General features: G+C 40.2%; 1 long non-coding RNA gene across 6 annotated transcripts in view; it reads right to left on the bottom strand.

Annotated features, from left to right (window-relative positions):
* The window catches only part of LOC110400132, a 42,389-nt gene continuing 24,249 nt past the window's right edge, over positions 5,473-23,612 (bottom strand). For 2 of the 6 annotated variants that reach the window (XR_002439656.1, XR_002439660.1), the window contains exons 6-9: positions 12,367-22,938; positions 7,590-7,792; positions 5,952-6,011; positions 5,473-5,798 (exon numbers count right to left, since the gene is read on the bottom strand). This is a non-coding gene — a long non-coding RNA (uncharacterized LOC110400132). Of the gene's footprint in view, positions 5,799-5,951; positions 6,012-7,589; positions 7,793-8,986; positions 9,118-12,366; positions 22,939-23,612 lie in introns of all 6 variants that reach the window. The other 4 variants (XR_002439659.1, XR_002439661.1, XR_002439658.1 and 1 more) reach the window with 4 other exon arrangements.

Raw genomic sequence — 23,612 nt, 5'->3', positions numbered from 1 at the left:
CATTTAATTAACTGCCTGACCAAAGCAGCTGTTACCTTATATAAAACCTTGAACACTGATGCCCAGCATATCCCACTAGGTGTTTGAATGTGCCAGTGGCATAAGACTGATTATATTTTTACTGAATGACACAGCATGATTCCTCTTGCAACACGTTCAAGTCAAGATCTTCTTTAAATTCTTCACGGAGCCCAATCATGCTCCAGCCCAAATTGCTTAATAATGCTGTTGTTCAGCCAACAGGATACACCACACACATCAAAACATGTCTGGGCCAAACCAGCTCCTTTCCCTGCTTTTGTTCTACAAGTGTTCTGCTGCCTAGACTGTGGATACATTTGGCTTGTGATTCCCATCACTGGTACTAGAAGTACTATTTTATTTATATTCCATTTCTATCATTTATGGCAGATGGTTACTTGCCCTAAATTTTTAAAAATTATCTTGGCTGCAGAATTTCAAATTAAAAGTAAACTATCCAAGTCAGAGGCAACTTTAAGTTCAGTTATTTTTACCACAGTCATTTTCATAACAGTGCTCATCCTGTGCATGCAAGTCTGCGTGCATGCAAACATCCGCTTTTATACATAGTTTTTTGGTGCTTGGAAGTGTCTATAGATTTCTTTATTTGTATATACGTATATATAAGGCAAGCCTTTTCTACATATCTGAAATAGTTATGAGTTATTATAGTATTTCATTGCTGAGGAGGATATCCTGCACATAGCAGAACATTTTCTAAATGTCAATGTCAAGTTATAAATCAAGTTTTGAACCACAATAACCTCTGGACATGGAGAATTTTCTCTCTTAGTACTTTTACTACTAATCACCTCTCCATTTCCCTTTCTATGCTGTGATAGCCACGATGCGTTGTACCAATCTCAGAGTGAACGCTATGCACAGAAGAGGACAGTTTCTCAGCCAGAAACAAACTGGCACAGCCTCACCAATTTCAGCAGAAATATTCAGGCTTAATATGTGGCCATTAAATAATATCTAACTTGCATACAGCATTTTCTTCCACAGGTTTCAAATCGTTGCAAGAGAAATAGACCCCAATCCTGCAAACACTTATGTGTGCGTAACTGTGCATAGGGGAATAATCCCATTAAATCAATGGGATTACTCGTGTGCATAAAGTTAAGCATGTGTGTAAGTGCTTGCTGGAGCTGGGCCTGAGAGAAATGACAGGGTTTTTGAGCCACTCATACAGCGGGTGTGAATGTTCCTATTCTGGTTGTGTAGCTTCAAACACTCCTCTCAAAGTCAAGTGGTATTTGTGAAGGAAAAAATTGCCCTTTTTTCCATCAAGTCAGGACATTTTAAGAATCTATAAACAATCTATTGTCATAACACAAGCACAGCTTATAAGGAGGTCTCAATAAAGCTGAACAAACCAGTTACAGGCTGAATTCACTGACAGTTGGGGTGCCTACAAGGTCTTATGATGTATCTTTTCGTGTTTGCAGATTTATATAAACGGACTAGAATCTAAAGGTCGTAAACTATGTGTAGATGTGAATCATGCTTTCTTTCTTGATAATCTTGATAGTCAAGTGGAAGTATAATTGAAAACTAGAAGAATCAAAGAAGTAGAAATAGCAGTTATGAAATCAGGAAAAAAAAAGCGGTCTTGTTTGTACATAAAGAGAACCTAATTCAGCCTAAGTCAGGGGGCACAAAAGTTCGCTGTGTAGGCAGGAGATGACTGAGTCAGAAATATTTTGGGAAAAGAGCAAAGATGATAGAGAATGCAATGCTGTGCCTAAAAAGTCCTGTTATCTATCCAGGGAACAGCTAAGGACTTGGGAACTGAAATTGAGAGAGCTTCTTATCTACAGTTCATCTTTCATAGAATCATAGAATCATAGAATGGCTTGGGTTGGAAGGGCCCTCCAAGACCATCTAGTTCCAACTTCCTGCCTCAATTCTCAACCAGAATTTAAACACTTCAGTTCTTCGAGCTGGTCAGAGGTAGATAAACCCAAGCAAGGGCGTATCTGCACATCATTTTCATGGCTGCATAACTGTTAGATGTTAGGTGAGTATCCCCCCAAAATCTAGAACTGGCCACTGAAACTGTAGAAATTCAATTTATCCTTACACCATTTTGTTTATTGAATAAACCAATAATTTATGCTACATTGTCTCAGACCCTTGTGCTGCAGAGTAGACGCTTGAAAACAGCCCAATTTTAAAATAAACACTCAAATATTAATATATAAATTATTCGTATATAATATCAAATATGAGCATACTCAAAATAGCAAATGAGAGTAAGTGACAGTAAAAAAACGTAGGGACTAGAACTAGCCTGACCCCTATATATTACAGAAATAAAAGTGGAAAATTGTGTGTGGTCTTCCTCTGATGCCATACTCAGGATTTTTATTGCAAACACCTTTCTTCAAACACCCATTTAACATGCATCCATCTGTCAGGCAATGTTTTCCACAGCAGTGTTAATGTGCACGTGCCCCCTTCCACTTTGGTAGTTCACACCTTTAACTAGGGCTGGAGCCAGAGTGAAATAAACAGGCTTCCACAGTCTGAGTATGAAAGGCTCAAAACGTGAGAGACGCTTCATCAAAAAGAAGAAATAAAACAAAAAACAAAGGACCGAGGAAGGCCAGAACGCAGGTTTGAAAGGCAATGGGCTTTAAAACCTTTCTTGCAAATATCTCTTCCATAAAGTAAGAATGATGGCTAATAGCTCAGAAACAGAATAGAAGGTAGTACCCAATGAACGCATCCATTGGCTGAAAGAAGATCCCATTGCCCAGCTCACAAGCAGAGGCTGTGCCTTAGCTTGTATAAAAAGACTTCAGTTAGTTTTAACAAGAGCTCCTCAAAGAATGCATCGTTCTAAGCCTTAAGTTTCCCTACAGTATTTTACCTTTCTTCAGAATAAAAAAAATAAATCAGCGAGATATGAAACTTGAAAAAATACGTTATGAAAGTTACCGCCTTAATGAAATATTAAAAATGCATCAGGAATACAGTTCTGGCATTAAAAATAAACAATAACATTTCTTCCTAGTTACGGTTCACTTCAATTCTTTAAAAATTAATTATTACCTCTTTAAATATTTGATTAAATTAGATTTGGGTGGGTTATCGCTATCCACAAAATACGCGTTGTTGTGTATAAATTTGCTTTCTTCAGTTTCTGACATGTGCGGGCATGTTGTATGGCTGTATGATTATTAGAAAACTAAATCCAGTGACTCTGTTTTGGCAGTTTGCAAAACATATACTACAAAGTATGTACTGAATTCTGTCACTTTGGATGAAAACGCAGTATTATGTTAGAAATCTCTAATAACAGAGGAAAAGTAAAGCAGCAAAATTACATTATACTTGGGACTTTCACATCATATCTTATCATCTTGGTATATCTCACATGGTAGAAAGGCCACATTATTTTTAATAATGGTTAATTAGGATTTGGGGATAATAGCCTAGAAATCATAAGAAATTGCTAGACACATAAAGCCTATTCTGCTCTCAATGCATGAGGATTTATGAGTATAACTACATAGATAGCAAGGAGAGAATAAACCCTGTAGCATGTCCTAGGAGAGGTAAGACAATCATTTCTCAAGTATTTTGATAAAAGCAAATTAGTATGTCCGACTGGATAAATAAGAAATGCTTTTGGGTGACTGCAGTGGCTGATATAGAGTTATAAAATATTAATTTAAGTGCAACACATACATTATAAAGGTAGTCTATAACGATAATAATAATAATAAATCTTTCTTTTCTCTCCTTTTGCCCATATTTTACACAGAGATTTAGGGCTGCTGGGATGCTGGCTTGGCAGTCCGGTGGTTCCCCTTTATGACCAAGCAACCAAACAATAGCAAAAGGTTTCTCAATCATTTTCCTTTTTCCCTGTAGGAGGAGAGGATTTTAGAATTAAAGGAAAGATTGTCAGTCCTTGGCCTCCATACCAGCATTGCTATCAAGAAAGCATAGAGGGAAAGGGTTTTTCTTGGCACTGGGGATGAGGATGCGTACCAGCTAGGAGCAGTGTTGCAACTCAGTTCAATCTGGGTGGACCAGAGAGGAGTCGGCAGGGATTTTGGTCATAAGAGACTCAAACTAAGTTTAAACATGTGATTTAGGAGATTAAAAAAAGGATTCAATGTGACACATGTTAAAACCTCAGTGACCCAAATTTTACTTATTAAACTTCCCTTTATAAAGATAAGTTATGCATAAGCTTCATAACTGAAACGGCTGAAAAGGTGCATGTGTATATTTTCAGAAAGATCAGCTGAAGCGAAACTTTACCTGAAACCAAACATTCTTTCTGTTTTGTGCTTCCTCAGGAGAGAAATGACTGAGTTATAGAACCAAACAGAAAACAAGAATCTTTGTCCTTGGGGAATGCAAATTCTTTTTTCAACTGCATTGAGAATATCCAAGTTAATCCTGAAGAAGTCAACATTTAAAAAAAAAAAAAAGATTCTCCTTTTAAATTAATATCACAATATCACAATGCCAGCATCTGGCTCCTGATGTTATACGTGCAGGATGGCTGCTTTGAAATGGTAATTGACTTTGTAGTAAAAATAAAGAGTAGGTGTCTTCAGACAAGTGTTCTTCCACATCCTTCATCGAGATCCCATTGGTTATGCAGAGTTCAGACTTTAGAGTTTAAATGCCTGTTGAACTGCTACGGTGGATAGGATCTCATGTCACAATATGCATCCTCTCATTCATTAAAATGCACAAGTAAACATCACCACTTTTCCTTTGTAGGAGAGTGCCCATCAGGATGCGTACTTAATGCCATATACATCTGATAGCCACTCAGCTTCCTGCACTGCTTCGAACAGCTTTACCTTGTACTTATTTTTTCAAACTGAGATGCCTAACTTTGCAGGAAGACTGAGCTTTTGGCATGAAATGCAGCCATCTATCCAAGCAGCACAGTCTTCTCAGCCTAAAATAGAACTAGAGTGGACTGAAGAGGCTGCACAAGGCATTCATCTGCCCTTTGCTGTGAAGTAGAGACACCCAAATAATAATAACAGCAAAATCCGGAGGAATATCAACTATCTTGTGGAGAATGAGAAAGAAAGTGCCTGGAAAACCAGCCTGCAGATTGAACTCTCTTCCTGCTTCAGAGCCATCCTGAGGTGCTTCAGCTCAACAGCTATATACAGCTCTGAAACACTCAGAGTCATAGGGAAGGAAGCTGGGCACAGGCAGTAGCATAGGAAAAATGTTTTCATGATTATATATGTAATAATCCAAGCTTCATTTGCATACTTTGATTTTGCTGTTCAGTAAAGTTTGGTCTCTGAAGCACTCGGTAAGGTCACTTGGGGGGCATCAGGAAGTAGTATGGAGAGGCAATGGGGAGAGCTGGCCCACGGCCAAGGAACCTGCCCAAAATTGGAAATAAACTCTTCTTGTTTTTTTTTTTTATTTTATTTTTATTTTGGTGGGGGGGGGTAAAGGGGAAAAAAAAAAAAAGCTTTGGATGGGAAGGCTGTTTCCGCAGCCAAGGGGAATTATTTGAGTTGGCTAATGTAACACGGCCAGTTGAGCCTTTGCCTTTCATATCCTTACTTGCTTGCCTCCCTCCTCCTCGGGACAGTCTGAAGGAAGGGAAGGAGCAGACAGATGTTCCTGGCCTGTGCTTCTGGGATGTCAGAGCACATCCAAGAGATTTGTCACTCTCCAGAGGCACCCAGGTGGGAACTGGGACTCACTGCTGGGTCATGAGGGTCTTGCTGTCAACCTGGGAAGTTGCTGATGAAATGCCAAAACTTTTCCAACTGCAAAAGAAATGGGAAAAATAAAAATTAAAAAATAAAAATAAAAAAACAACAGATTTACATGAAGGGAAAATTTATCCATCTTCTCTGCCACTTCTGTTGCTTTTTGTTGCACTTAGAAAGACCAGCTGGTGCAGACAAGGAGGTGATTACCTTGTTTCCTTGCTCCTAGAACCAGCAGGGCACCTTCTGGCCATTCCTCTTCTGCCTTTCCTAAGGCAAATGGAAAAAAAAAAAAGAGAAAGGAGAATGTTTAGACAAGAGTTTTTGCACAAGACGAGGATCCTGTCATGCAAACCTGAAATGGGATGACCAGGCAGGTCCCTGAGGGATCCCAGTGTTTCAACGGCCCAGGGTTGTTGAAGATTGGGGTTAAAGGAACGGTAGGTGAAATGTTGGCATCAGTTTGTGCTGGCCTGGTGGGTCTTGCTGTCTTCTGCAGCCCAAGAATACTTAGATCCACACAGTAGTGATGAAGATTCAATTTGTAATAATGAAAACCCCATAAATTTTGATGTGACTTATTCACTCAAACCATACAGACCATGCAAGATAAAGTCAAATCATAGTCTAATGAAAAGTAGGTGCTGGCATTATTCCACCTATCATAGAACTGTCCTCAGACTGGAAATAAAAGCTCACAGCATTCTGCTCCTCAAGAGTAAGCACCAGTACTTAAGGAAAAGGAAATTAATTGTTTAGTTACGGTGATATTAAAACTATAGGTCATTCGCAAAGAGACATCTTTCCAATTTTTAGGGGACGATGCAAAGTTGAATGTCATGAGTGTCTGGGAGCCATCAGCAAATAGAACTATCTACAGAACATCAACATGGCTGATATTAATGGCTCAAAATAGAACAGATTCTGATTTTTTTTTCCTCCACCTTTCCTCTCTTACTGTTGTCATGTGAAGCACACTCCCAGCCTGAACACATCACATAATTCCTCTTTGGTTCTCTTGTTGCAGCTCATATGTCCTTCATTCTCACACCATATTTGAAATCACCACATAATTCAATTTTTGTAGGAACACTTTTACTCCCCTGTATTCATCCCAGAGAAGGAGGAATTTTTTAATGAAATCTTTTTCTTGCAATGCTCATTCTCATGCCCTTTTCCCTCTGCAGTGGCAGTCAGTCTTCCTCTGATCTACTCAAAAACAAAGAATAAATGATAATGCGCTGCTGTTGCTGCTATGTTTCCTCTTTATTGATATATTTCCTTTATAGAGATGTTTTTCCTTTGGGCCTCTTTTTCAGACAGTGTGGGCCACTATCAACAGGTTAGATTCAAGAACAAAAACACAGTTAAGACATCAGACCTTGAAGTTACCAGTCTTTAATAGGATTGCAGAAAGGAAACCATGTTTCGTGATGTATGAGCCTTAGGCCATTTAAAAATATGTGAAAAGGGTAAAAAGGTCTTTTTGTGCAATAATTTTGCATGGATCATCCCCCATGATGTTCAAGAGGTTTTCTGTCTTACACGTTCCCAACTGAAGTTAATGTATTCACCTAAATCTCCCTGTTTGCTGTCCCTTCTGTCCTTCCAGCAGACACTCGTCCTCTACTTTCCTATCAACAAATCTCATCTCAGTTACTTCTGCTCCACCTCAGTCAAGCACACAAACCCGAAGCTCATTCGCAACCTCAAGTCCCCCAAACCAATGAGAAGAACTTACTTTGTTCTAAGGATTAGAGTATTTTAGTGTTTATTTTTTAATCTGTTTGTGTATGCTTGAAGTTTGGAGCTCTTGTTGGGTTATCACTCAGCGCTGTAATTAATTACCTTGTTTACTTTATGCAGAAATTTTCTTTTATTGGATAGTAGTAGTCAGCAATTGGAAGTGAACTCAGAGATCTAACTCCGTGTCTTCTGGAAGTGATCTAACTGTTGGATCAGTGTGTCCCTGGCACATTTGTAGAACAAATTCATATGTCGGTTTCCACAAAGTACTGGTAGTGTCTCAGCTTGCCAGCTCTTCCGTTCTCCTGCAAATGAAACAAAATTCGAACTTTAAATCCAGCCTTTGCAGCCTGTTCCAAGATGGAAATTCAAACGCACAGATCAGAGGCCACCTCTTTAACATTAGTTTTGGTTAATCAAGAGCTTAGATGGACGTGCTTATTCAGACGTGGATTGGTACTGTGGAGACTTGACAAAATCATATTATTTTGAAAATTTTCAAATGTGCCAGTGATGTTTTGAGAAGTATTGATCTCTTGTGGTTTCCATAATTTAAAACACCTTCTGGATCAGGTAAACTCAACAGACTGGTACACCCATTTGAGCCAAGTTTTCATGCTTTATATCTTTTATACTGCATAAAGAGAAAAAATGAAAATGTTCAAAACGGATTTGCTTAGCAAGCCCCACATTCACTGCTGTAGTACCCACATAAAATTCACCAAAAACAGTGGAACACGACTTCTCTTTTAATCAAGCCCTTAATTTGCATCCTGTAAAAGGTTTCAGGTTTTGACTGATTTGAAAGGGCAACTCTGCCCCAACAGGGCTGATATATTTTACAGAGCATTATAAATAATATTTTTAAACTCAAATAAATGAGGTCTCTCAGCATTTTTTTCCTGAGAAGTTTTACTATATTTATGAAAATTTAAATATGCCTCTTGAGAACCAAAACCAGCACAACAAAGAAAATAACAGGACCAGACGAGAGCACTTGTATTCTGAACACAAAGACATTTTAAAAGAAGACAAAGCCTGACATTTGCCCCATTTTTAGGTGAACAAAAATACATAAATAAATTACTAAATAGGCTTATTACAGAGTCATTCTGCTTTTTCATACACCTACAGCAAAAATGAATCATATTTTAATGCAGGAAAACCAGGTGACAACATATTTGAATTCTGTATAAGATAATGAGCTGTATTTTCATTTGAGATGTGTCAAAATAAAATACCACTGGGAGAAAGTGTGTCTTACTGAATCCTTTATAATAGGCAACATAACCAGCAATGTGTGAAACCAGAGAAATTCAAAACCGCATACTAAGAATCACCTTTAAAAGGTGGCGAGAATGGGTTATCATTTAATTCTTGCCAGCTCTTCTTTTTGGGATAGATCACAGAGAGGAGAACCCTCACAAAGATTTTGGGGTCCACTATGGGAACAGTTCTTCCATGGCAGATATTGGTATTTTTGATAATAAAATGCCCACCTGATAGTACAAACCCTGAGCTGAGCTGTCTGAGATCTGGACTGTGCACAAACAGACAGACCTTGAAACCCGCTCTAATAAAACCAACAATTTTCTTTTTCTCATTTTAGTTATTTCAATCACTGCTGAGTCTGCATGGCAAAAAAAGAAGGAAAAAAAAAAAGAAAGAAAAGAAAGGGTTTTTTTGTGTATGAACATGTAAATCCTGAATGAATGACACACCAGCATGCCTCACTGCGCTTCCCAAGGTGTATACATGACCATCAAATGCCACTCTAAAATGGAAAAATCCTATAAAATCTTATAAAATTATAGAATGGTTTGGGTTGAGAAGATCTTAAAGATCATCCAGTTCCAGCCTCTGCCCTGGGAGGGACACCTCCCATCAGACCAAGTTGCTCAGGGCCCCATCCAACCTGGCCTTGAGCACCTCCAGGGATGGGGCACCCAGAGCTTCTCTGGGCAACCTGTGCCAGGGCCTCACTATCCTCTGAGTACAGAATTTCCTCCTTTGATATGAGTTCGTACAGAGCAAAAGAAGGGCAGGGCCGGGGGCAGAGACTGTGCTGCCTTGCAGCACTGCAGTGCCTTCCCTCAATGGCTCCACGCAACCTTGCATCATGTTAGAGATGTTCCAACACTCTCCTGCACTACTCATCTCTCTCCAAACTCAGATGGGTGACAGATGCTTTTTCCCCTCCACCCCATTTTTTCAACAGGATAAAAATAAGTGATTTAAAGGAGTCTTTCTCTAGTACCCAACCAGCTAGCCCTGCCTAATATTTGCAGTCTAAATAATCGCCATATGTGGCAGTGGAATACAAGTTTGTGGGCTTTTTTTTTTTTTTTTTTAATAGAAGTTAATCCAGCTTTGAGCTGGATTAATTCCCAATGAGGCTTGGGGACAGACAGCTGTTTCTCTTCTTTTGCATGGAGTATTGCCCTCAAAAATCCACCTATACTGATCAGCATCCTTGATGCGCTCAAGTTGTGCCTATTTTTGAACACTTGTTCACATTCGGGGACAGCATTGCAGTAATCTCTGCTTCTCCAAAATATAAAAAAAATAAGAAGTTATGACATTTGGAAATCTTTTGTTGGCTATTTAGCCATGGAATAAAAAAGGCTGCAAAGCTCCCATCCTCATCTGGAGAGTCGGGAAGGAGGAATATTTGCAAAGGAGACATAGGACAGGAAAATAAGTATTACTCTGTAGGGCAACAGCGGAGCCAGATAAATCCTGTGCTGACTCTTAAGACTGAAATCTCACAGAAACAAGCCTTAAAGTGCTTATTTACCCTGTGGCATGCAACAAGCATTGGTGAAAATAACAACAGGATAGAACAGGGCCAAAAGACTAAACCAGATGCTATTCCCAGCAAGGAACTTACATTTTCCAACTTGCTCATCCTAAAAGCAGGGTGACTGCTCTACCAAAGTTACACACGCTTCTCTATTACCCCTTGGCCTGAGTACCCCCCAAACCATATCCTCAGCCAAGCAAATTACAGGGAAACTCTATTTTGGCCAACAGATGTGGAGAGTGTATAGTATCCAATCAGCTAAGTTTAACCATCAGAAAATATTGTTTCCAAAGTAAGGCTAAACATCATACCTGAGGCTTGAAGGTAGAAGCATTTGTTGGGCAAGATTTAAATATTTGTCTCTGCTGTTTTGTTTTCTCAAACAGAGATTATGTAAGCAAGTCAACTCATACCTAAAATGTGTCTCAGTTTGTGTTTGTTCTGCTTTTTTATTGCCACATTTGAAAATTAATAATTCAATGTTCTAATATTAGCTGTCATCTTAGCTGTGATAAAATTAATAATTCATCAAACTGATATCAAACAAATGGCACCTTTTTATGCTGGATGAGAAATATACTTTGCAACGTTTTGCAGAGCTAGATTTGGTGAGATTCTCCACTTTATTTCAAATGAAATCATATTTTACCAATTAGTATATCATTTTATCATCTCTATTCACTTTAAATTATCTTCAAGGAAGACTTGTAGCAGCATAGGATGTGGTTTTTTTTCGCAACCTGTTTTTTTTTTTTTTCCAGATGAGCTGCAAGACAAGAACAGTGTTTTCTGACCAAGCAATTCAATCATTTATCTGCCCTTTCCTTCCAATAATGTGCTCCCAGGGAAAGTATCCACCATACCTGCAGTGCTCTGGCCGCATTCCAGTTCGGGTAATTACGTTCTGCCTGTCTAAACTCTGCCTGGAGTTTCATTTGGAGGAAGCATTGTTTGCTCCCTGCCCATTGTTGTGGGCACATGGATCAGGTGCCGGGCTCGTCTCCGCGGGGGCTGGCTGGGCTCCAGCCCTGGATGAAGCGAAATGCAAGAGCAGAGCAGCTTGTGCTAAATTTGTAAAGCGTCAGGAGATCTTTGGAGTGAGAGGTGCTGTGCAAATGGGAGGTCACCGGTGCTATCTAGGGTGCAAATGCATCCCTGCTCAGAAGCTTTGTGGGGAAAAAAACAAACAAACAGAAAAAGGTCTCTTGAAAACGTTTCACATATATCCTGACACGTGTTTGAAATTCATTTCGCTACAGCATGTGTCTTCCCCAAAGGGTAGATTCATAGCTTAAAAGATGTTCAGGAAAACGTCCTCAAAAGAGGGAGAGCATCAGAGGGTGGAACAAGGACAGGCTGGAGCTGGCCTGGAGCAGGAGGCTGGGTATTGTGGAGCCTGCTCCTGTGCCACAGCACATCTGTCCTCGGGATCCTGCAGCACAGGGCAGATGAGGCCTGCAGGTATAGGGACAAGGGGACAACTGAAAGACAAGTGCTCACCACCAGCAGCCCTCGCCATGCAATGATGGACGTTCCAACTTCCCAGGCCTCCTGCAGAGAACACTCCCTTCTCTGTCCTCTCTTCTGCTCTGTCCTGCCTTTACACATTCAAAACTGGCCTAATACCTTGCAGCTGAGCTGCAACATCCCAAGGGTGCCAGGTGATGCCCTCAGCAGAGGCCAGAGCCCATCCATAGTGCCACCAAGCTCTAGAACAGCAGCTAGCTCTCGGTGGCTGCCCACCAAAACAAACAGTATGGTGACACATGAAAACACCAAACTCTAACTTCCAGCTACGAGAATGATGTTAGGATGTATTGGGAACAGCTGAAAACCAACATCCTTTGAGAACCAAAATAATGCTCACCACTGCTGCATCCCATTTGTTGCAATGTAAAAATTACTGACCTCTCTTTTTATTAGCTAGTACCCAGTCTTCCCACAAGTTCACCTCCACATTCTTCCATCCTTTCTTCATATTTGCATTGCAACATTACATTACTTATATCACGTTACACGTTTGCTTCAGTCCCCATCCTGCTTCTTTTGGCACATCTGTGCACTGCCATTACTCACCTGCCTCCTCCTAACACCGTAATCGAGCTCCTGCGACCAACTTTTTCTCACTTCATCTTTCTTCCCTTTTCCTTCCACTGCTTCTCAGCTATCATTTGGAAACCTGATTGGGTGATGGGGGCTCGTGATCAGTCACTTAAGCAACCTTAAAGGGACAGAATTTCTAATGGAAATTGAATTCAAAAGGTTGGATTCCGTTGGGAAATTTCAAATTGACAAATTTTCTGAATGGATCTCCCCTAACCTTGCTGTATATAATATATGCATTTATTGAGCTTAATTTTTGGTTAGTATCAAAATGTATTGATCTGCAAGATAAATATTGACTTGACCTCGCTTTCTCTCAGTCTATATTTACTTCTTGAGTCAATAAGTCTAGAAACTGATCTGACAGGAGTCAATAATGGTTTAAAATTCTCAAAATAGCAGCTTTGCTCTAAGGTTGCAATTCCTTATTTTAAAGTTGCTGCCTTAAATACATAACCACTCAGGAGAACTTAACACTTTACTGCACAAAGCCATTGGGGAAACACAAAGATGCCAGGAGACCTTGAAATGACTTCAGGCCAACTGTGCCATTTCAGCACTGGCCAAGCTGTATGTTAAATATTTTAATAGTGACCTACTGCAGTCCATCTTTTGCCCCGTGGATCCTAAAAATGTGAGCTTATTTCTGGAGGTTACGCCTGCATATCACTGATTGGATTTGTCAGGGCTAAATAGTCTTCAGCCTTGGGAAAATGCAAAGCTTGCTAATGGGTAAAGGTTGTCATCATGAACATGCCCTCTCTGCCTTAATTTCTCTGCTTTGTGAGCTGGTAATTAGCATAGCAAGATTTTTAGAGTCAAATGGGATCATATTCTTTCAGTTTCTTCCGGTGTGGTAGACATGTCTCCAGTCCATGTCTTCATCCAGATTTTTCTCATGGTGGCCTTACAGCAGTGCTCTTCATGATTCTGAAGTTCAGTTTCCAGTTCCTGGGGTTCCTGTCAGAGAAACTTCATTAGTAGATAGTTTGATCACTCCTCTTAGTTGAGACCAGTGCTACTTTAATACCTGAGAAAATGCTGTAATGCGATGAAAGGAAAACAGTAAGCATCAAGTATTATCCCATCCATTCGATGTTTTCCACTTCATGAAAGATAAACCAAGAAATGAAAATGGAGAGCAAGCTAGCCCTGCTCCTCCCTCTTGCCCCCCCCCAAAAAAAGAAAAGATATTAAAGATCACCATAAAATATAATGAAGCAACAGGGTGAGTCATGTGTTTTTAAGTATCCTTGAAAAGTTGAAAGGGTTGGGGAGCAGAACGTGGGGGGTGAAGTCCAAAAATTTGTTATTAGAAATTTTCTTTAAGACTTATTTTCCCCAGATCTTAATACAGGTAGTTTTTAGAGAAGATAGTGTGCAGGGCAGTAGGTTCTAATTAAAGCAATCTTATCCTAATATTCATGTATCGACACATTTTACTAGTGGATGAAGCAGGAAGCGAAGCATATAATATACTTAAGACTACATAAGTACAATTGAATGGGAAGGAAAGCAGTTACTTTTCATTCTCTCTGTGCTAATATTACACAGAAAGGACTAGCAATGGCAGGAAAACAGCTTTCCAAATTGAAGAGGGGAAAAGGAAGAGCAGCATTCCCACTTACACAGAGGCAAAACCCCATGCTAAGTGGCCAAAGTGAAGCTCCTCACGGCAGAGAAAAACAGCCACGCCAGAATATTAACAAGCCAGGAATCACTGCACAAATAGTGTGAGATATTGTTTCCACTCCCTGGCTGCGGGGAACTAGAGGAAGGTTTCAACCATCCTGCAGCCTTTCTGTCCTGCCGTTACCTTTAATGAAACACAGAGAGTCACAGCCGTGGAGATATGGGCAAGAGCTCCTGTCCTGGGCTGTGCACATAGTTAATGCAGTCAGACATGGAGCAATTACAGCTGGAAATATGGGCAGGGGAGGAAAGAGGTGCCCTTGCTGCCGTGGTTGGGCAGTCCTGCTGCAAAAGGGGTGTGATCGTTTACCGTTCCTAGCTGGGATGAGAAGTCCTTTCCTAGAACTGAAATCTCATTCCTGGTGGAAACGGAGGGATTTCTATGAAAAGAACATTCCGATTTTGAGAATCGGCATTCTCTGATGTGAAATCACTCTGCTGAAAAGTTTTTCAGCCAGCCTCAGTGATTTTAATTAAATAGCAACGGCCGTGTGTTGAAATTCGCAGTCGCCGTCCCCGTTTGCTTGTGGGTGTTGAAAAATAACCTTAAAAAAAAAAAAAAAAAGTTTACTCTTTACTCAGCAACTTGAACAGATTTCAACTAATTTTGTAGTTGGGAGGAATGCTCGCAAAGACAGAAATTTTCTTGACTGAGATCATCAGAGCCCCAAGCTGAAGCAATTGTGCAACTGAGAAAAGTATTCGGGCTTATTTCACAAGAATTATTTACTCTTTATACTATTCATTCACACCTACAAGGAAAAAAAAAAAAAAAAGAGAGGAGAAACTCTCTGTCTCCCTTGATAACTTCAAGATGCTCATCTGAACCGGGGCCCGAATTTCTCCAGCGAGAAGTGGAGAGTGCTCATCCAAAGCCATTTAACCCAGCAGTCCTCGATTTGTGCCTCTGCACCCGCGTGGAGAGATGCTCATGGACGGGAGAAACCGATTTTCCTTTTCCGTGCTCTTTCTATTAAACAAAAAGCAGCTCGCAGCCTTCCTCTTTTGTGTGAGTGAAAACAACCCATTTTTTTTTTTATGAGTGATATTTTTTTAAATATTAGAAAAAGGGACAATATGCTAAAAATATGCAGCGAACAAATATCATCTGTACAGACTGGAAGAGAACCTTCATAAATTAACCTTATTAGTGCATTACTGTAAGTGAATGCCAAAAAAGCTCCTAATTTGCATTAAGATAGATTTTTCAGGTTGGCTGCATGATTTAATTAAAGAAAAGATTAAGAATCATTAAACAAGCTGCTCTACCTTGCAATAACAGAATTCATATCTGATTCAGGTTAACGAAAACACAGATGGTGATTCAGTAACTGTTGAGTTGCTGTAACAGAATGAAAATGATCCCATTAGTTCTCTGGAAATGTGAGGGAATTTGAAAATTAGCATGCAGATACATTGTATGGTGCTAGACAGCTTGGTCTGCTTGGATCATCACTGATTACTCTTTGTTTGGGTTGGCAACACTGAACTTAATAAATGAAAAAATGTTCCAGTATACCACAGTTGGAAACTGTTCAAGGTTGAAATAGGTGTGCAGACTTTCAAGAAGAGAGAGTTAAGTAAACAAATGTCAATCAATTTGGGGCTGGCAGTGTTTTTTCCTTCCAGAATGTCTGTTCTTGAGAAGCAAGTGTCATCAAAATTGAAATCCTTTCCTTGATGCATATGTTCGTGTGGTATTTATTATTACAAAGGTATTTTAAATGCGTATCGTTCATTTACAAAGGAACATCTACAGTGTTTTGACACTAAAAGAGAAGAGCTCAGAGAAGAATGGATCAGGTTATGTATACTATTGACGAAGAAATCAAACTGTTGCTGCAAAAAAGGTTATAACAGAAGGAGATGTAAAATATAGGTAGAAACCCTTCTAAATATTTCAGTGAATTCAATAAGGCACATAAAATGATCATTGTCACCCCATCTGGGAAAGCAGCGCCTAGGCAAGTGCAGGAGTAATTTCACTCAGCACATGAAATTTTCGAGGCGCTCTCACAGAGATAACTGCATTATATAGTTTATAATACCTGAATCACAGCAACCTTACGACTCCAAGCGTGAGATTTTGATGACGAGTCTTGCTGAGAACAGTGCACATACGAAGATCAGCACCGTGTTTTCCAATGCGTATAGCGGCTCATTTTGTTGCATTATCTGCTCGACAGCAAAACAGGAGCGTGTCTTGTCTTTCCCAGAGGTTTTTTTTTTTTTTTTTTCCTTTTTCTTTTTGACTTCTTAATTTTATTGCAAGTGACTTCAAGGCCAAAAGGTTGTGGGTAGGGTGTTACAACAAAAAAGGAGGTTGTAACACTCAGACTTTTAGGTTAAAATGTTCTCTGCTTATCACGTGTTAAGATCTTTCAGAAATGATGTAATGCACCAGGGACTGTGGTGCTACATTTGCAAACCACCTTTTTTTTAATCATTAATTGACATCATATAATAATGTCCAGCTCACTACTCCCAGAGTGATGGTAATTAATCTTGTGGAAAAAAAAAAAATGACATTTCTAGCTTTTAGCTTGGAAAGGTCATAAACAGGTTGTCTTAGGTTTGACTGGATTTTAACCATCTGATCAAACTTTTTCTTTTTTTAGCTTTTTTTTTTTTTTTTACATTACCTTGTTTTTTTTAACACTTACATTTTTCAGGATTGTATATAACAGAGATATCCTCAGCAACTTGGCAATGTTTGAAAGCACATGTTATTACAAACAAGCGTGTCTTAGTTACAAAGGAAACCTTTGCTGTTCTTCCATGACCAGCACTTTTTTTATGGCTTTAGAAACTGTTTGCTACATGATGTACTGCAAAACATCTTTTTTTTTTTTTTTAAAATTCTCTCATTTCAGAGTCGTAGTATGGTCTCAAACAAGGTAAATCACAGAGAAAATTATCATTAAATATTTTCTTAGTACTCCAACTTGTCCTATAGCTGCTAAGGGTCCTGCTTCCATACTGATCGTACTGCTTGGACTTCTCATCTGCTTTCAGCTCCAACTCCTTCCTTGGCTCTTTGAGCAAGAATGAGAAGGAGAAGGACTGTGAATTGTGCACGGAGTCTTCCCTGTGAAATTGTACAATCGAGGAAGATGTTAAGGGGTTATGCTGTGCACGCCAAGGCAGTGTTGGTCGGAAAGGATTGGATTACTGACTAAAGAGAATAGATCAGGATATTAACTGCCAGATATCAAATGATCTCAGGATGTTTTGGTAGTTGCTGCTGCAAAACTGAGCAGACCTTTTAAATATTCTGTGTTATTTCCATGAAAGCCAGACGGAGCAAAAGAGGATATTTGGTTCGGTATTTGATTTATATTAGTGCATTTTTGTTTGGATGAGAACTGTGAGAACCCAGTGGTTTTGGTTCATGGGAGATCTGGCGCATCACTTTTTTGGTTTTGATTCAAGCGGGTTCACATCCCTCGAGTTTCACTTTGACTTTTGAGTTTGAACAAATCCAAAAATTTCAAAACAAAACCCTGATGGAACCGCTAGCTTTCACATGGTTTCCACCCAAAATTGTAAACTTTGCCCCCTTCGCAAATGGAAGATCATATTCAAAGAAATATGCTTTCCAAATTGCATTAACAGAAGTTATTTTTAAGTCAAGATGACCCAAATTCTTCAGATTTCTCCAGAACACAGGGCCCAAAAGTCCAAATGACCTTCTCAGAAATCCAAATTGCAATGAAGGTAGTTCTTCATGCGGAAAATATCATCCCAAGGGTTTGAGTTTCCTTTCTTGAGAAAACACAGATACTTCATTCCTTTCCCTACCATGAATTTGCATTGGGCATTTCAGCCGTAGGTTAAGCACATCAGACTTTCTGGACACAGCTCTGGCCAGAAGATGCCATTCCCCTAAAAGAAGGTTTTCTCACATTCTGTGGGGTCATCTAAAATGGAAGCTTCAGCAGAGACATTTGGATGCTTGACAGGACCTTCTTGTAAACGATGTGTCCTTGGCCAGTATGAGAAAACCTCCCAAGTGAATATATCACAGAAAATCAGGCATACAGTTCTGGCCCTTGTTAAGAAAAATAGATAATGAAAAGCAGAGAAACCTCTGAACATTCAGAAATAACTTTCATAAATATCCTCAAAGGAGATGATTACATATTCCAAATCAAATACCTCAGGGACATAGAGACATACGTATTCCAGTAGGCCCCCTTTTTAAAAGTATTATTCGCCATTTTCAATTTATGCTTCCACTAAATCTTATTTATCATCATGCTTTTCTCAGCTGATTAAACCCAGATAACAGTAACTTTTTTTCTTTTTTTTTTCAATACTGGATTTACACATGTCTTCAAAAATATTTAATACTTTTCTACTGAAAGTTTATTATGGACATCAATTAACTTACTGTTCTTTGGTGTAAAGTAATAGCATTGCATCTACTTTTCTCTCTTGCTCTGTGTCTCCCATTTGCTTTTTCTTTCCTGCTTTTGGCAGATTTGACATGGTATCTTTAGGGTGTTTGGTACTTCCAAGCAAGAAATCACAGAGTCCAGCAGCTTTAACCAGGTTATCACTGCACATCTAGCACTGGATACAGAGCTGACATTTCACAGGAGGCTGGAATGTTCTCCATTATCTCTGTAGAAGCACTTTGTAAACTTGGATGGGATCCAGTTAAGGAGCCAAAAACAATGCCGTGGAAATTACCTGTCCTGTCAAGTCTATAAAAAGTGAGTCACAGATAACATAAGCCAAAGCCAATAATTCCTCCAAATATTCCATGAACATACTGTAAGTTGAAAACGAAACAATTTAGAGTAATGAGGACATCATAATGTTTCAGTGTGAATAAATAACAAAAGTTATGACTGTGTGTGTCTGAAAAATGATCAGCTCTTGGTACTGGAGCCAGTGTGATTCCCCATGTGTCTGGGACCTTGGGCATGGCAAACAGAGTGCAACTTTACACCGCATCCTGGAACACCCTTGGGAGCAAATAATGGGACCCTGAGAAGCTCCTAGCAGCACCACACAGCTCTACTGGATCAGATCTCGGTATGTGTTCCCATGACACTCAAAGTAGGCAAAAGAGGCCCATTTTCCCAAGTTTGTAAACATGATGCAACTTGCTTCAAGCAAAAACGGTGAGAAAATTTCAGAGAATTTTTTCAAGCATCACGCCTTTTCACTTGTGGGATCTGGGAAAGTAACTGTGTTGCAATAAAATGGACCGTAGGCTCTTTATGAAACAGGATGGAATGTTTATATTTGACTATTATGGTGATGGCTGTTATTGAAAACAAAGAATGAAAGAAAGCAAAGATAGATAAACATATTAATTATGTGTCAAACCACAGGATACCTCTTAGGACACTGTGATGGGAAGACTCAAATACTGCAGCTAACTTTGCTTAATTTCAATGTATTTCATTTTGGGCTTCATTAATCTTTAGGGAGAAATGAATTTCAGAATCAGTATTTGATGTTGTGACCTTCTGAATTTCCTCCTCATGTTTAAAGTGAGGGTGATATCCATCCAGCAGAGAAGCGAGGTGGTGACAACACATGTGATCCTCACTTACATGAACCCCTGTGCATAGGTGGGCGCTGGGAATGAGTGTCCCTAACCTGCACTGGAAGTTACTGGGCTATGGAGGGACAAGTATTTCCCTGCCTTCATACCCTACTGAGAGAATTTTAAATTCATGCAGCTCATTCCCTGTAATTTCTCTCAGTGGCCCAATAAAAAACATCATTTTCTGTTTTTCAAAATCAAAATTCAGAGGCAGAAATGCAGCCACATTAGAGGGACAGAAATACCTTTCAGAGTCTGTGTTCCAGCATATGGAAGAAGACCTCCAATTAAAGCCACTCTCTGGTCAAGCTGGTGCTTCTTTTTTAATTGCACCCTCCTGTCACCTTGTGTATTATTTTATTTTAGTTTTTCATCGCATGTGAACGTTTCAGAACTCCCCAAATGAAAGTGGGGCTGTCAAGTGATGCGACGCTATGTCACCACATAGCTGATGGCCAGGAGCCAGCTCTGCCAGCGCTCTGCTTTGTACTGTCCGGGGGAGAGAGCTGATTCTTCAGCAGCGTCTAATCAGTTTAAAACAAATCTGGAAGATGTTACTAGAAGACGAGATGAGATCCAGACCACAGCAGCCTCTGCATACAAAGAAGTGAAGGATTTCTTCTGAGAACAAAATTAAAGAGGTGGAAAGAACACTTGGCAGTTTCAACACAATTATGTCTGAGAATAACAAGGACTGTACTACTGGTTGAGGAAATGGGACTACTGGTACCTTGAGAAAGTACATGGAGATATCAAGATCTTAGATCTCCTGGTCAGCACTGGAAAATTTCCCGTAAATTCATCAGATCCTGGTTAATTCTTGAAAAGAAACCCAAGACAAAGAAGTTAGAAGGTAAAGATGACACAGTTATCTAATAAATCACAGGAGGTATTAAAAAATGCACGCCTTGGATTTGTGTAACGTCTTCCATCTGAGTTCCTCAAAAGGCTTCAGAAGCTGTATGCTTTCAGCCACATCACAGATAACACAGAGGTCCCCATTCATCTTACCACTGCCTCATCTAGAAACCTCACAGAAGGCCTGGATCACACAGACATACTCACAAGTGAGAAACTCTGCAGATTTTCTTCGGGCTGTTTTTCTGGAAAATTTCATTTCCTTTGGACACCTTGAAGTAAAGGTGTGACACAAAGGAATGAAGGCAGAAAACCAAATATTTTCCTGCCTGCAGACACCTGACCTGGCTCAGAGATCAGTATCCAACGTAACATGACCAAGACCCACATTTTAGTCCTTGCAGGAATTGACTGTGAGAGCAAGTATGAAATAGAAGTACCTAGAAGGGGAATGGAAATAGTTAGAAAAGTGGCAGAGGAGCTGCTGGCACCTCTCACTGTTATGGGAAGAGGTGAGAGAAGGAGGCATCTCTGGAGACACATTTCTTGAACATAAAGACTTAAAGCAGAAAACAGAAAGTAACTGCTAGCTTCCATTTGAAACGATCACAGATACGTTCTATAGATCAGCTATTACCAGGAGGGGGAAAAAAAAAAGAGTTGCAGATCCATAGGAAAAGCTTCCAGCTTCAGCATGCTGTAATTATGAGACTGCATTTAGTCTCTGCTTGTGACAGGGAAGAACAACAGCTCTGAGCAGAAAGGAAATGCTTTCCTTATTGTGGATGTAGAGCACCGGGATGTATCCTTCTTCCTAATGAGAAAAAAAAACACCTTTTCTGACATTTTGCAGCATTTCGTCCCATCGTTTGCTTTCTCTCGGAGATCTCATCCCTTATTTCCTTCCCTTTATTATGACCCACATTGTTGATCACATGGGCAATGGCTCAAATGAGTGAAAGGGAGCAGAGTTTATCCCTCAGCCTGCAGGGCTGCATCTATTAAAGCTTGCCAACTTCAGTTGAGCAAAACGTGGTGAAACATTCTTTCACCTTACATGGGAATTAACCCAAGATCTGAGCCGAGAGAAATTCTCCCACTTCTCTGTAAAATTCTGTAATTCATCTCTTTCACTTTCCATGAGGATTTTTCTCACGGTCTGTGAAGCAGGTCAGATTACCTTAGATATTCTGTCAGTAGCTGAGCGGATCGGGTATTATAAGCTCTAATTTATGGTCTCCTGTAACATACTGTATTATAAAATACTGAAAGATTACAGATCCACTTCAGTTAAACCCTTAAATGTCTGCTTGCTTAGCCAAGCGTGGCCATGGAGGCTTTTAGTCCTGCAGGGACCCGGGGCTGACATCTCCTGAGAAGTGCAGGGCACAGAGCTTAAGCTATCCCTGTCCAGCCAGTGAGGACCTGAGTCACACTGCGTTGTTTTGGACTCTTGGATTTTTCACCTTCTCTTGTTCAACCCTACACTGCACACTCAAGCCCACTCCACCAACACCTATGACCACAAGATCTAAAATGTGAAGGTCCTATACCAGCAGTACTAGATATCAGCATCCTAGCATCACTGTGCAGTCTTTATTTAGCCCAGGGCATTGCAGCGTGTGTTAAGAATTGTGTATTGCAGCATGCTTTATGAATTGCTTTCAGCCTCTTGTCTTCATCCATTCCTACTTTCACATTATTCTTCTCATTCTCTTTCTCCTCTCTTACTCTTTCCTCACGTTATTGCCCCATCAAGGACAATGGGCAGGGCATGGCTGTTGAAAAGATCTGAAGTTTTTGTTCCCTTCTGCTTTCCATGCTGCTCACTTTCACCAAAATTTTAGGCTGTTCACCACAATACCTTGGCATGGCTGCCAGCCTCTTCCACTCCTTTGGCCCTTGCCTGTCCCAGGTGCAGGATCTGGCCCCTCAGGTATAAAATACCCTCTAGCAGCTTTGTTTCAAGCACAGCACCGAATCAGCTGTGAGTCCCGGAAGCTGCTCTAGTGGCTGCAGTGGGAGTGGGGGAAGAGGACAAAGTGCCAAGGCTGGGAAGTGCACATGGAGAGCTCAGCTCTGTTCTCAGCAGAATCTTCCCATAATAGCATTCTAACACCACCACCGACACTAATTACTGAGGAAGCAGGTGGGAGCAGGCACACGCTGTGGCAGGAGAACCCTTGGCTGCTCTGTTCTTCTGTTCCCACCTCAAAACGGCCCTGGCTGAAGCCCCGAGGCCACGCCAGCTGCAGACTTACCTTGGGAAGGAGCAGAGAGGATGCTCCACACTTGGCTGTGCGTCTTCATTTGGATTAACACGTCTTCCTCATCTCTGGGAGATGGTCTCAAAGAGCAACTGAGTTCGTGACGAGGAGTGTGGGCTGATTTATTCTGCGTACAGTTCCCTGTGTGATGACCGGACGACTGGCCTGCGGATAAAGACCTGAGTCTGCAACATCTTCCACCAGCACAAAGCATACAACTGCGCAAAAATCCTTTTCATAATCAGGAGGAAAAAGAGAGAGAGGCAAAAAAAAAAAAAAGCAGCCCAAATTCTTAAACATATTCAGACTCAGCTGGAATTCGGACCAAGAGATGGACTAGCTCTTACTTACCCCTGAGGCACATTCACCCCTCCACATAATTAAGCTCTTGGGCTGTTTTGTTAGTGTTGAGAAGCAGGCTTTGCCAAAAGTCATCTGGCTTTCTCTCTTAAAACAGTGACAGGTTTTTTCCCCTCCTTGCTGAAGAAACCTTTCAATTTCATTGCTTGTGTGCTTTAGGTATAATTTTTTTTTTTCACCTTTCAGAGTGTTATTTCCTACCCATAAAATTATACAAAAATGGTCATCAGTGCGCCTGCTGAGAAGACCAGCCACTGCACATTGCAGAGAATAACTTTAATATTTATAAAAAATAAAGACCATACTTCTTTTAAAGATCTTGCTCTAAACAAACTGAATTATTCATGCATAGAATTGTACAGCATTAGAACACCTGTTTTCAATCATGCATAATATAAAATCACTCATTACCTCACAAGAGCCTCTACATCTCCAGCAATCAAATGGCATTGAAACAGCGGAACAGGTGCTTGGCAGGT

Source organism: Numida meleagris, chromosome 5, assembly GCF_002078875.1.
Source record: "Numida meleagris isolate 19003 breed g44 Domestic line chromosome 5, NumMel1.0, whole genome shotgun sequence".
Lineage (NCBI taxonomy): Eukaryota > Metazoa > Chordata > Aves > Galliformes > Numididae > Numida > Numida meleagris.
Note: the sequence above shows the minus strand (reverse complement) of the source record. Positions and strands in the feature narration are given on the sequence as shown.